At 43.9% G+C, this 12,184-nt stretch overlaps 1 protein-coding gene across 3 annotated transcripts in view; it reads right to left on the bottom strand.

Moving 5' to 3' along the window:
* Positions 1 to 12,184, bottom strand: part of TSEN15 (tRNA splicing endonuclease subunit 15) — a 98,314-nt gene that overhangs the window by 35,470 nt on the left and 50,660 nt on the right. For all 3 annotated transcript variants that reach the window (XR_005781787.1, XR_005781789.1, XR_005781788.1), the window contains exons 4-5: positions 2,663 to 2,759; positions 1,089 to 1,202 (exon numbers count right to left, since the gene is read on the bottom strand). The gene's annotated coding sequence lies outside the window, so the exon portion shown is untranslated. The remainder of the gene's footprint in view (positions 1 to 1,088; positions 1,203 to 2,662; positions 2,760 to 12,184) is intronic.

Genomic DNA, 12,184 nt, shown 5'->3' with positions numbered 1-12,184 from the left:
ATGATGGGAGGAGGTGACGGCCCTACGGTCTGGGCAGAGGATCCTGGCTTCACCAGGTGGGGCTGGAGCGGTGAGGCGATGGGCAGCGAGCCTCAGACATGGCTCTCAGCCACTCTTTCACAACGGCCTGCAGTTGTTCAGTGCCTCGTTGTTCATGTTACTCAGGCAGCGTATCCAACTACTGATTAGTGATAATTGCACTGGTGGCTCCATAGTCCCTAAGCTCGGACGCCATACAACAGAATGGATTGAGCGTGGGCTAGTTCCTGGGTTGAACACCAAATGACCCGGAGAAGTCAGAGAGAGCCACCACGTATATTTCCACGCCGACTGTCACTCTGGCAAAGGCATGACCCTGTTTATCGTACTGTTTGCCTTGTCTGAATATTTACAAAACTATAAGCTCACAGGGCACAGATGTGGTGCCTAATCCTGAAGGCAGAAAATCCTTCCCTGTGCCATATGCTTTTAGCGCACACTTCATCATTTCAACATTCACATCCTGTTAAAGCCCTCACTTCCGTTCAGCCTCTGTCTACAGCAGCTTTCCACAAGGAACTTGATGACAGCTGTGCCTGTCGGGAAAACCAAAGCCTCATTTTTCTGTCTTCAGAAGCATCTGAGGACTGTGATACTTGCCACCACTTAACAAGGTGGGTTGTAAGGGCGGCCGTGTCGAGGCTGGTTATTTCTTCCCTTACAGAGAATTCCAGAATTTCGTAATTCTTGCGCTGCCTCTAGGCAAATGGCAGGTGGTACTTGTTGTTGACTGCACAGGACCAAGGCTGAGAGTCACCCCAAACAACAACTAAAACAAATTAGGAGTTGAATGCTCATTGCCTCTCTTAATGCTTTTTGTATTATTAAATTACTAAATTTTTTGCATTATGCTTTTGTATTGCTAAAAGAATGACATAGTTCTTATTAATAACATAATTACTTGAGAGGACCCTGTAAGATTAAAGCAACTCCAGTAATGAAAATAGCTACCATTTTTAACACCTTGTCTCTGTTACATTTTTCATTTCTTGCAATAACCCTTTGCAGTAATCAGGAAAATGAGGTTTGAGATGCTAAGATAGACTTACCCAGTAAGTAGTGGAGTTGGAAGTCAGGAGACTGAGTCTGTTCTCAAATGTGTTATTAAGTAGCTGTGTGGCCTTAGGGAAGTCAGTTTACCTCTCTGGGCTTCTGTTGTCTTCCTAGAGAAAGGAAGAGCGAGTTAGACTTACAGATGGTGCAGGTCCCTTCTTGCTCTGAGTGTTTCATGCTGAATTTTATTGCTCTCTTTCATCAATGATTGATCTAGTTCTTATTTGGAGCCTTTGTTTTTGTTTTTCTTAAGCTGCATAACTTTCTCATCATCCAACTCTCGACTTGTCACGCAGAGATGGTTTCCCTGACCAATCCTGCTGAAATAGCCTGTCCATTCTCCTCCCCTCGTTATTACAAACTCTAAACACCTTAGCATGGTACATACAGTTGCCACAAATTGGCCCCCATTTTCTCCTCCAGAACCCAGAAAATGATCAATAAATCTTTGTTGATTGAACTAATGAATATATCCAATGTGTTACAAGTTCTTTTGATTCTGCCACAGAAAACTCTAGTTTTGTGCTGTTCAGTGCGGCTGTTCACATGTGGCTATTTACAATTAAATTAACTAAAATTAAAAGTTCAGTTCCTGACTCTCACTAGCCACATTTCAAGTATTCAAGAGCCACATGTGGTTAGTGGCTGGTGTTATGGACAGTGCCGAACAGCAATTCCATCACTGTAGAAAGTTCTATTGGACAGTGCTGGTCTAAATACTGGCTTGTCCTCTCTAACCCTACTGTGATAGTTCACCTGGATTCTTATGTCTCAGCCTCTCAGTTGGGCTGATCGTAGTCTCCTTCCTTGCTAGTCCATTCTCCACTCCGCCTGATTCATTGAGTTCATTTAACAAAGTAGCATTTGCTTAGGAAGGACCTTCTACATGCCAAGTCTTCACAGGAGACCGAGTTGCTCACGACTCAGTGAAGCAACACATTGACTCAATGAACTTCCAGCCTAGAGATCCAGTGTGTGTGTGTCATTCCCATGCTTAAAAACCATTGTTGGGTCCTCTCTACCAAAGCACCTTAGAGCGTTCCCAGAGTGCTGGGCTCTGGAGGGCACAACTGAGAGACTCAACTGTATTCTCAGGAAGGGGCTGACCGAAACAACAGTTCCTGTGTGTGTGTGGAGGGTGTGTGTGTGTGGGGTGTGTGTGTGTGTGTGTGTGTGTGTGTGTGTGTGTGTGGCAGGAGGGCCTGGGCCCCGTGGGGTGCACTGGTACCTTCCGGCCCCTGAGGTGGAGGGCTTCCCCCACACCAAGGCTCCTGTTTCCGCTCGCCCTGGTCACCTCTCCCGCACCTTCTGGAGGCGGGCCTCACCCCTACCCTTACTGCTCTCTCCTCTTCTCAGCGAGCCCAGTCACACCCCAGGGCTTTCACACAGACCCTTCCCTCAGTGGGGTTTCCTCCTCGTTCTTTTCTCCTGACCAATTCCCATTCGTCCTCCCAGGCCCACTTCTAACGTCCCTTTCTGTGAAGCCTTTCCCAGCCACCCAAGAGGAGTCAGGGGTTCTCCTTCCTGTGCGCCCACAGTGACCTGCTGTTAGGTCTAGTGCAGCACTTACTGTGTTTACCCTACTAGCTGTTTATATACGCCTCCCTCCAGCTGAGCCGCAGTCCTCCAGATGAAGAACTTCTTGTTCATCATGGTGGCTCTGCTGCCTGAAATAGAGGAGGCCCCTCGTAAATGACTGGGGACGGATGATTAATGAACGATGCCTGGAAGAATAAATGAGTGAATACATGTATGAAAATTGTGAAAGTGCCCAGCCTGTCTGCAGTTCCCCAGTGAGACTGCACTGGTTCTAGAACTTCTAAATGGAATAAAAAGACCGTAACTGTCTACTTACTCTTATCAAAGAGAAGATGTTAATTTTCTTAACATTCTTATTTTCAACCTACTCTAAATGTCTCTTTGCCCTTTTTTTTCCCCATAGGCTAGATTTTTTAAAAAATTTTCTGTCCCCTTGTCTCCCCAAGGATCAAATGCTTCCTTTCTAAAGGCATGTGTCCCAGCATGTCCTTTCTTCTTTTTAATTATTATTTTTTAATTTTCTTAATGCTTATTTATTCTTGAGAGATAGAGACAGAGCAGGGGAGGGGCAATGAGAGGGGGAGACACAGAATCTGAAGCAGGCTCCGGGCTCTGAGCTGTCAGCACAGAGCCTGACGTGGGACTCGAACTCAAAAACCATGAGGTGGTGACCTGAGCAGAAGTCGGATGCCCAACCGACTGAGCCACCCAGGAGCCCCTGCATGTTCTTTCTTCCGATTGGAGATCACGCTGTGCTACTTACGGGCTCCTCCTCACCCACAGGGTCAGGACTCCTGTCAAAACTGCTATACACACAATATACAATTTCTTCAATAAACATTGTTACACCACTAGGTGAGTGTCTCAGAAACTAATCAGAAACAGGCCTAACATTTCTTAATTTTTCCAAACCCTTAAAAACATAATCAAGGGGGTGCCTGGGTGGCTCAGTCGGTTAAGTGAATGACTCTTGGTTTGAGCTCAGATCATGATCTCACCGTTCGTGAGCTCAAGCCCTGCATCTGGCTCCACAGCTGGCAGCACGAAGCCTGCTTAGGATTCTCTCTCTCTCCCTCTCTCTCTGCCTCTCCCCTACTCATGCTGTCTCCGTCTCTCTCAAAATTAATAAATAAATTAAAAAAAAAAAACATTGGGGCACCTGGGTGACTCAGTCGATTAAGCGTCGGACTTTGGCTCAGGTCATGATCTTGAGGTTTGTGAGTTTGAGCCTCACTCCAGGCTCTGTGCTGACCATTCAGAGCCTGGAGCCTGCTTTAGATTCTGTGTGTCTCTCTCTGCCCCTCCCCTGCTCTCTCTTTCTCTCTTTCTCAAAAAGGAATAAACATTAAAAAAACAAGCAAACAAACAAACAAAACTCCACAATCAAACCCAAGAGAGAGTTCCACAGGGGTTCCCTTCCAGGTGCCCTGGGTGTGACCCTTGATTCACCCAACCGCTTTGTTATTTCTTCAGAGGAAGGGAAAAGGCATCCCCTAAAGCCCCTCAGCAAGCCAGTTCATCAAATGAAATATTGATTAACCCATTCAACTACCTCACAGACTTTCTGAGATTCAAATAGCTTTTCCTGCTATTTCAGGATATTTTAAGTAAGCGGATTAACCTCCCTCACATCTGCTTCTCCAGATGATTCTGCAGACACATCATCCTAAGAAGGGAACCTGTCTTTACCAAAAGTATACAGACCTGGCTTTCTTGCTTTCCCCAGGGGTTTGAGCTCCATGCCTTTTATTATAGACCGGGGAAGAAAAATTAGGTTGGGATGCATCTATAATCACCATTCCTCAGCGTTTCTTCTGTTAAATTTGCTACTGTCAATTACACAGGAAAAAAGTTTCATCATTAGAAAATCCTAGTTGCTAAATTCTTTTTTAGTAACTTAATCAGCAATACTCAGAGGCTAAGCTGCATATAGCCCTTGCTGTACCCAAGATTTTGTTACGATTCCTAGACTTGTTAGATTATTTTCTGGTAAGCTCCTGTTCTGATTTTAGAAATGATTCAGTAATGTGCATAGCTGTGACCAAGTCTACATAAAAGGTGTCAGATATGCGTGCGTGCATGTGTGCATGTGTGTGTGTGATATCCTCGGGGTTTCAGTAGATATTAAACCACAACCAGGTAAGGGAGCTTTTGTAAAAAATAAAAGCTTGCCAGAGACTCAGGACTTCCCAACTTTTGAGGTCTCTTCTTTTATGACTCCATAGTAACTGTTTGTGTGGCTCATGTGACAGCAAGCGTGAAATGATTAAATATAATCCATCCCTGGGCTGTTGCACTTTAGGTGAGTATTGAATGGCTGTGGTTGTCTTAGTCTGTTGGAATTGCTCTAACAGCATACCATAGACTGGATGGCTTATAAACAACAGAAATGTATTTTTTCACTGTTCCGGAGGCTGGGAGTCTGAGACCAGGGTGCAGGCATGGTCAGGTCCTGCTCTGGGTTGCAGATTTCTCCTCATGGTGGAAAAAGCAGAGAGAGGAAGCAAGCTCTCTCATGATTTTCAAGGGTTCCATCCTTTTCAAGGGATCCTATCTCATTCTCATTGCCTCCAAAAGGCCTCATCTCCTAACACCATCACATGGAAGGGTAGGGTTTCAACATATGAATTTGCCTGTGACAGTGGTTGGCTACCCAAGAGGCTTTCCCCTCCTTCTTTACACACAAAGTCCACTTCCAGTAAAGAGACCAGTGACTCTCCCAGTTGCATTACAGGCAGCATAGGCAGTGACCCTATCCTGACCCATAGTATTAAAGGGAAACTTGCTAGAGGTGGGGTATATATTCTGGAAAAGATTTCCCTCCATTTTATTTTTGTTGAAAAGAGAGAACTCTAACGGGATGAGCTTTCTCCCTGTCTTTCTTTGGATTTGTAGTATGAAGACAAAGAATGACAGATAAGTCAATCTGGAATCCTGACAACCTTGTTACTGTATTAATTATGCCTAGAAACAGCTCCCTGTTTAAGCCAGTAGTTAGTTAGATATTCTGTTTACCATATCAGATGATTCGATGGATTGTGGTGTTACAAAGACAGTTGTATGTCTATGTCTTTGTAACACTGCAGGAAATCCATATTCAGTTGTAGTTTACTCTTCCCTTCACAAGCAAAGAGGTATTTATTCTTTTTTTTCTCATTACACGGAAGGCCAAAGAAAGAATATAAGGAGCAGGGCACCAAGACATAAAGAACATCAAGTGCTGAGTCTGGAAAATCACAGGACCATCAGCAAATAGGCTGGCAACTCAACAAAGTGAATAGCCAGTATTCTGCCATGCATTAGAACAAATCAAGTTCTCCTTCATGACTTAGAAAGGTTGTGTATAAAAGGAAGATCAGATAAGAGCATAAACAAAGACCAAAGACCCTGAAGATGGTAAGAGTCCAGAAGCAAGAAAGCAATTGCCCAGGGGAGAGAGACCACAATGGGATGCTAAGTGTAGGTGAAGAAGGGGATCAATGGAATCCAGAAAAAGAGAAACTTGAAGTCTACATCAGACCACTGCCTTCTCTCAACTAAGCTCAGTAATTACTGGGTTTCGGTAATTCTCAACTAAATTTTTATTTTTCTTGTAAAGACCCAAGGTAAAGTGCTCCTCAGCATATTGCTGTAAATAGATACCAGATATGTGTGGGTCTGCTTTGATTGTTGAAATAAAGATTCTGGTGCTCTTTCGTCAGATTTTTCTATCAAGGTGAACACCTTTTGGGGATATTGCAATTTAGATGTTTATTAAGCACTTGTGTTAGCTGGTGGTACAATAGCTACCTCCAGAGATGATTAAACAGGCACAGCCAGGGAAGGGAAGATGGCTCCATCTGTCCACTAACGATGCCGGCAGCCCTGAGAGAGCTCCAGGCATAAGGCAATATGCCACATCCCAGTTATGGGTATCCCGTGGTGGTTTTAACAGGAACCAAGGTGCTATACTAGTCAGCTGGCCTCTAAGAATGGGACTCCTTGACCTGAGGCAACTAGAATTAAGCCACTTCTCCAGAAAAGAAAAAGTGGATTCTTCGATATGGCCTACCCCCTTTCCTCACATTCATATGCCAGTTGTTTTTTTTTTTTTAAGAGAACCTCGAGTTCCTAACAGGAAATGGATCCAATGCTTTGTAAAAATTCATGTGAAAACAAAACAAAACAAAACAAAACAAACGGAAAAAAAACCCCTCAGAGCTGTGAATGAATGCGTGCAAATGTCCTCATAAACTGAAGCCCATGTGAAATATGGCTGATCCAACCCATCGGGGAATAGTGAGTCTTCCCACAAGGCCCAGCTTGCTTTCGAGCTAAAGATGGAACTAGAAACTCCAATTTATATCATCTGATTCTGATCAAGGGCAGAATCTTTTGGCCATTCTCTCAGCATTCAAAGACTGTGGTATTATTCCCCCGATAGCACACAAATGCTCCATGAGTCGCAGAGTCCCAGTGGGGATGTAAGCCTCTGGTGAAAATGGGAATTTCCATGGAAAATGTGACACAAACACTACCTTTCGGATCTCGAATGAATCAGGTTTTACACCAGAAAGACTTTTCCCATTAAAACTGTACTTTGGGGAAGTGGCTTTCAAAGGGCTTCTGGGCTTCCTGTTGGTCCTCCAGGGCTTTCCTGGGGCCCCATGAGCTGTTCTTTTCTGTTCTGTTCTGTTCAAGTTTAAAAAGGGGAACAATGCAGAACAGTGGGAAGAGTGTGGGCTGCGGAGTCCGATCTGGGTTGAAATTGGAGGCTGCTGCTTCCTCATTGTATGATATTGGACAAATTAACCAGTTTCTCTGAGCACCTACCATATACAGTTGATATGAGACAATATACGTAATGTATCTAAGGCAACACAAAGGATCAGAGTGTTAAAGCAGACTCATAAAAATAGAGACCTTGACCAGCATCAAGCTTTACTAATAATTTCTTTTTTTAATTTAAAAAAAATTTTTTTTTCAACGTTGTTATTTATTTTTGGGACAGAGAGAGACAGAGCATGAACGGGGGAGGGGCAGAGAGAGAGGGAGACACAGAATCGGAAACAGGCTCCAGGCTCCGAGCCATCAGCCCAGAGCCTGACGCGGGGCTCGAACTCACGGACCGCGAGATCGTGACCTGGCTGAAGTCGGACGCTTAACCGACTGCGCCACCCAGGCGCCCCAATAATTTCAATGAAGTAAACAATCACAAAGCCCAGGTAAAGCAGCCAGGGGTCCAGGACTCATGCAAATCCTCAGGCCTTTCATGCCACATCAAGACACTCTCTTACCCAGATCAACAGAAAACCTTTAAGCCATGTACGTGGCCACATCACCTATACAGAAAAGAGCCATCATCAAGTATCTTCACATTATATTCAGATAGTTGCATAACTCACGTTACCTTTTCCCAGGACCCATGCTCGCTACATCCATAGATTCCAGGTTTGCCACAGATGAGCAACCCAGGCAGGACAGGTACCTCCTTCCAAAAGCATTTCATAGATAAGAACCTGCGCTAGCCATACATCATTAGTGTGTTTACATGAAGATTTGACTGTTACCTTCCTTCTTCCTTTCCCATAGGCCTCCCCCTGCTACAGAGAGAGGAAGGATCGCAGGCTTATTGCTAAACATTTCCTGCCCAGCACCTAACCCCAGACTGGGACGTGAAAGGTAGTAGCTTTTATCATATTATTTAAAATAATAACTATAATATGGTTATGTCTCTACTTCCATTTCTGCCTGACTTTCCAGGTCCTGCATAATTCAGCCTATTTCCTGCTACCACGCATCTTAGGCTTCCCTTCCCCAGCTGGTGCAATTCTCTTCTCAGCCTTTTCTCCTCTTGTTCTATTCCACTGTCCTCCCCATTTCTCAAGGACAGTCATGGGCCCCTCCCTCCTGGAAAACCTCCATGCCCACTTCTGTCCTCTGGTTTTGCCCTTTCTACCATCTATAATCCATGTTCTAACACTGAACCTGGAGCATCTTATCTCACACTGTTCCTTACTTTTGCATGTGTGACAGTGTTCCTTCTCCAAATAGATTATAAATCCCATTAGGGCTGAGAACTCTGACTAACTTCATCTGAGTCACTTATCCCAGGAAGCATTCCTTGATCTACCTTCCCAGCAGACATGGTCTCTCTGGCACTGACCTCATCAGCACCCCACTTACCATATTACGATGTTATCATAACTTCTTATAATTTCTGATTTCATTGTTGCCTCTCTTTATGAGCAACAAGCTCCAGGAAGACAGGGTCATGCCTCTCTTGCTCACACTTATATCCCTAGTGCTTTATATAATACCTGCCAAGGGGTAGATAATTAGTAAATATTTTTTAGAGAAACAGATTTTCCAGTAGTACAACTAATAGAGCAAGGAGCCTGTTAATTTAGACACTGAACATATTGAACATCTATGTTGGGTACTCGGAATGCACAGGTGAACATGATTTCTATCACCTGATCTCTGGACTGAGCAAGTTTGAGTGAACTTCTTTACTACCACTATCTGGGGTGTCCACATATGTACAAAATAGCTATGCAGATAGAATCAAAACCAGATCCCACCAGTTAAGCCCGATGAGTGAGTGGGATGAAAGGAAGAAACCAAAGACATGTATTTCTGAAGGGGTACAGGTGCTTTCCTGAAGTCTTTCAGCTCCTGCTGGCCCTTCTTCCTCCCCAAATGGCCTTTAAATAAGATTCACCATTGACCCCAGTCCATTTGAAAATCCCATAGCAATCCTTAAATTCAGCTTTAATTAGTAGCTAGTAGATCTCTCTCTTGCCCCTCACTTCCCTGTTCCTTATGAGCGGTACTACATTTGTGTAGGCATATGCTAGGGCTCCTTTCTGGAAACTTATTTTTGACACAGTCTGAGCAGCATTCCAACTTGTTTATAACAGATTTTGGCCACGAGCATAACAAATTCAAAGCTACATGCTAATTTACTACAATGTTCAAACCACATCATAATATATATTTAATTTTGTCCATCTTTATATCACCCTATGTAATAAAAGATATCATACTGTTGTTGCTTTTTTAACATTATTTAACATTTATTCATCTTTGAGAGACAGAGCATGAGTGGGGAAGGGGCAGAGAGACAGGGAGACACAGAATCCAAAGCAGGCTCCAGGCTCTGAGCTGTCAGCACAGAGCCTGACGTGGGGCTCGAACTCATGAACTGTGAGATCATGACCTGAGCCGAAGTCAGACGCTCAACCGACTGAGCCACCCAGGTGCCCCGTTGCTTTTCTTAAGATAGTGCACTTCTCATGGGTTTAAGGCAAGGTCAGTCCATTCCCCAATCTTCTGAGAAACCAGGCAAACAATGAATTTGGTGTTTATTAGTTGTATCTTATAAGTTTCTCTTAAAGAGAAACTCTGGTGGGCCAATCTCTCAACTCTTTCTGGGAAGGGGGGTTGGAATTATGGAATGGAGGCAGACAGATTCATATACGATTTTTTACCAAGCATATAAGGTGATTTCCTTTCCTCCCTCCCTCCTTTCCATCCTTCTTCCCTTCCTTCCTTCCTTCCTTCCTTCCTTCCTTCCTTCCTTCCTTCCTTCCTTCTTTCCACCCTTCCTTCTTCCTTCCTTTGCTAAATTACTATTTAGTGCAGCTCAAGATGAGAAAGATTGTTCCGTTCAGGCTTTCACCTACTGAGGCTACCTTCCTGGTGTTCAAACTAAACTTGTCTGCAATATACATTGACATCACCAGCTGCCTTCATCCATACATCAGAATGACTGATTCTCTCGAAAACAACCTGCATATTGCTTCTTTTTCCTCATTTCATCTTTCTTCCCACTAATGCTCCTCTCTTTTTCTTCCCTCATGGAAGGTCACTGCCAAATCCTTTGGTACTCTCTTCAAAGACTTTCTCCATGCTCTGTCCTCCTCTGTGGTCATGTGTTAGGAATGAATTCTCTGCTCTCCCATTAAACAGGAGCTCTTTGAAGGCAGGATCTGTGTCTCATTTGCCTTGCATCCCCACTGCCTTTAAAAGGGCCTGGAACCTGGTGAGTGTAGAGTAAATGTTTGGGTTTAATGAATATGTTGAATCAACATTGAATCAAAGAATACTTAGTGTCTGGGAGATACAAAAAGAAGTGAGTTTAATGAACCATATTTTAGCACTTCATTCATCTGCAAGAGAGGAATAAATGGCAAGAAATCCTATAGGCCACAACATCATACCCTGTGAAGCCAGGTTGATGGAGAGGCAGTAACAGCAAAGGACAATAGAAGTTTCAACTGTGCCTTATGTCGCCTCTGAGGACAATTGGACAACATTGATTTAAAGAAAAACTTAAGGGGAAAAAAACAGACGAAAGAATCCTTTCAACTGCTTTCAATTAAGCCAAGGCAACCCCCTTCCCATTTATGAGAAGTCACATTTTTTTCCTTCTTTCTACACCATTTAGAACTCTGACCAATGAGCCCAGATGGCTCTGTTTTCCCAAATGGATTTATGGATTTTAGTACCATATCCAACGCATGAATTTGGATTGAAAATACAAACAAAAAGAACTGTAGTTGCTTGAGAGGCCTCTTCTTCCCCCTCCCCCACCTGCTCACAGGAGGTCCGTAGCCCAGAAGTCCACGTGGAGGGGCCAACAGAGGTGTCCTGAGGAATGTAAACAACATTAAGAAACCAGAACCTCAGAGTTTTAGTGAAAGAATAGAGTTTTGGGAGGTCCCTCACCCTGATGTGCCCATGAGTCACAGCTAGCTGTACTTCTAAAAGGCCATTATTAGTTAAGGCCTGCTTGAAGTAAAACCTGTTTTATACTGTAAACTCAATGCTGCAATTCCTAAAACAGACCAGCCTGGCCTGCTTCCAGACTGCACAGCCTAAACTACAGAGAGAGTGAAGCAAACACAATTATTTTATTAGCGCCCCTCTGCGCACGGTCCTGGCCTCAGGCACCGGGCCATCTCAGACATTCCCTTAGCTCATCCTCAGGACACAGACGTTTGCCTGATGTATAAGTTGTTGGCATGAGCACGTAAAATTCCTCAGAGGAAAGACGCAGGGATATTATTTGACACAAATCATTATGCCTTATACGCAGAAATAGGATTGGAAAACTTCAGTGAGTGTGGTTTGCCTTCTTTCTGATGTCCTCAATTTCTCGTCAGGAGCTTAAAGGGGATTTTCAAACTGTTTGGTATCAGCATTTCCAGATTCTCTTTCTCTTCTAGAAAGGTATTCTTATTGGATGCAATAAGTAATGACAACAGCTGCACTTAATGAATCCCCACCTTGTGTCAGGTTCTGTAGCAAAGCCCTTTAGATGAGTTACCTCCATATTAGTCTGTTAGGGTTTCCATAACAAAAGCCACAGCCTGGGTGGCTTAAGCAACAGAAATCAATTTTCTGACAGTTTTGGCAGCTAGAAGTCTAAGACCAAGGTGCCAGAAAATCTGGTTTATTTTGAGGCCTCTCTTCCTGGCTTGCAGATGGCCACCTTCTCACTGGGTCCCCACAGGGCTTTTCTTCTGTGCACCCAAGGAGACAGAGATCTCTAGAGTCTCTTCCTCTT

Source organism: Herpailurus yagouaroundi, unplaced genomic scaffold, assembly GCF_014898765.1.
Source record: "Herpailurus yagouaroundi ecotype Mexico unplaced genomic scaffold, PumYag 195, whole genome shotgun sequence".
In the NCBI taxonomy this organism is placed as follows: Eukaryota; Metazoa; Chordata; class Mammalia; order Carnivora; family Felidae; genus Herpailurus; species Herpailurus yagouaroundi.
The sequence above is the reverse complement of the archived record's forward strand: the minus strand, read 5'-3'. Positions and strand labels throughout refer to the sequence as shown.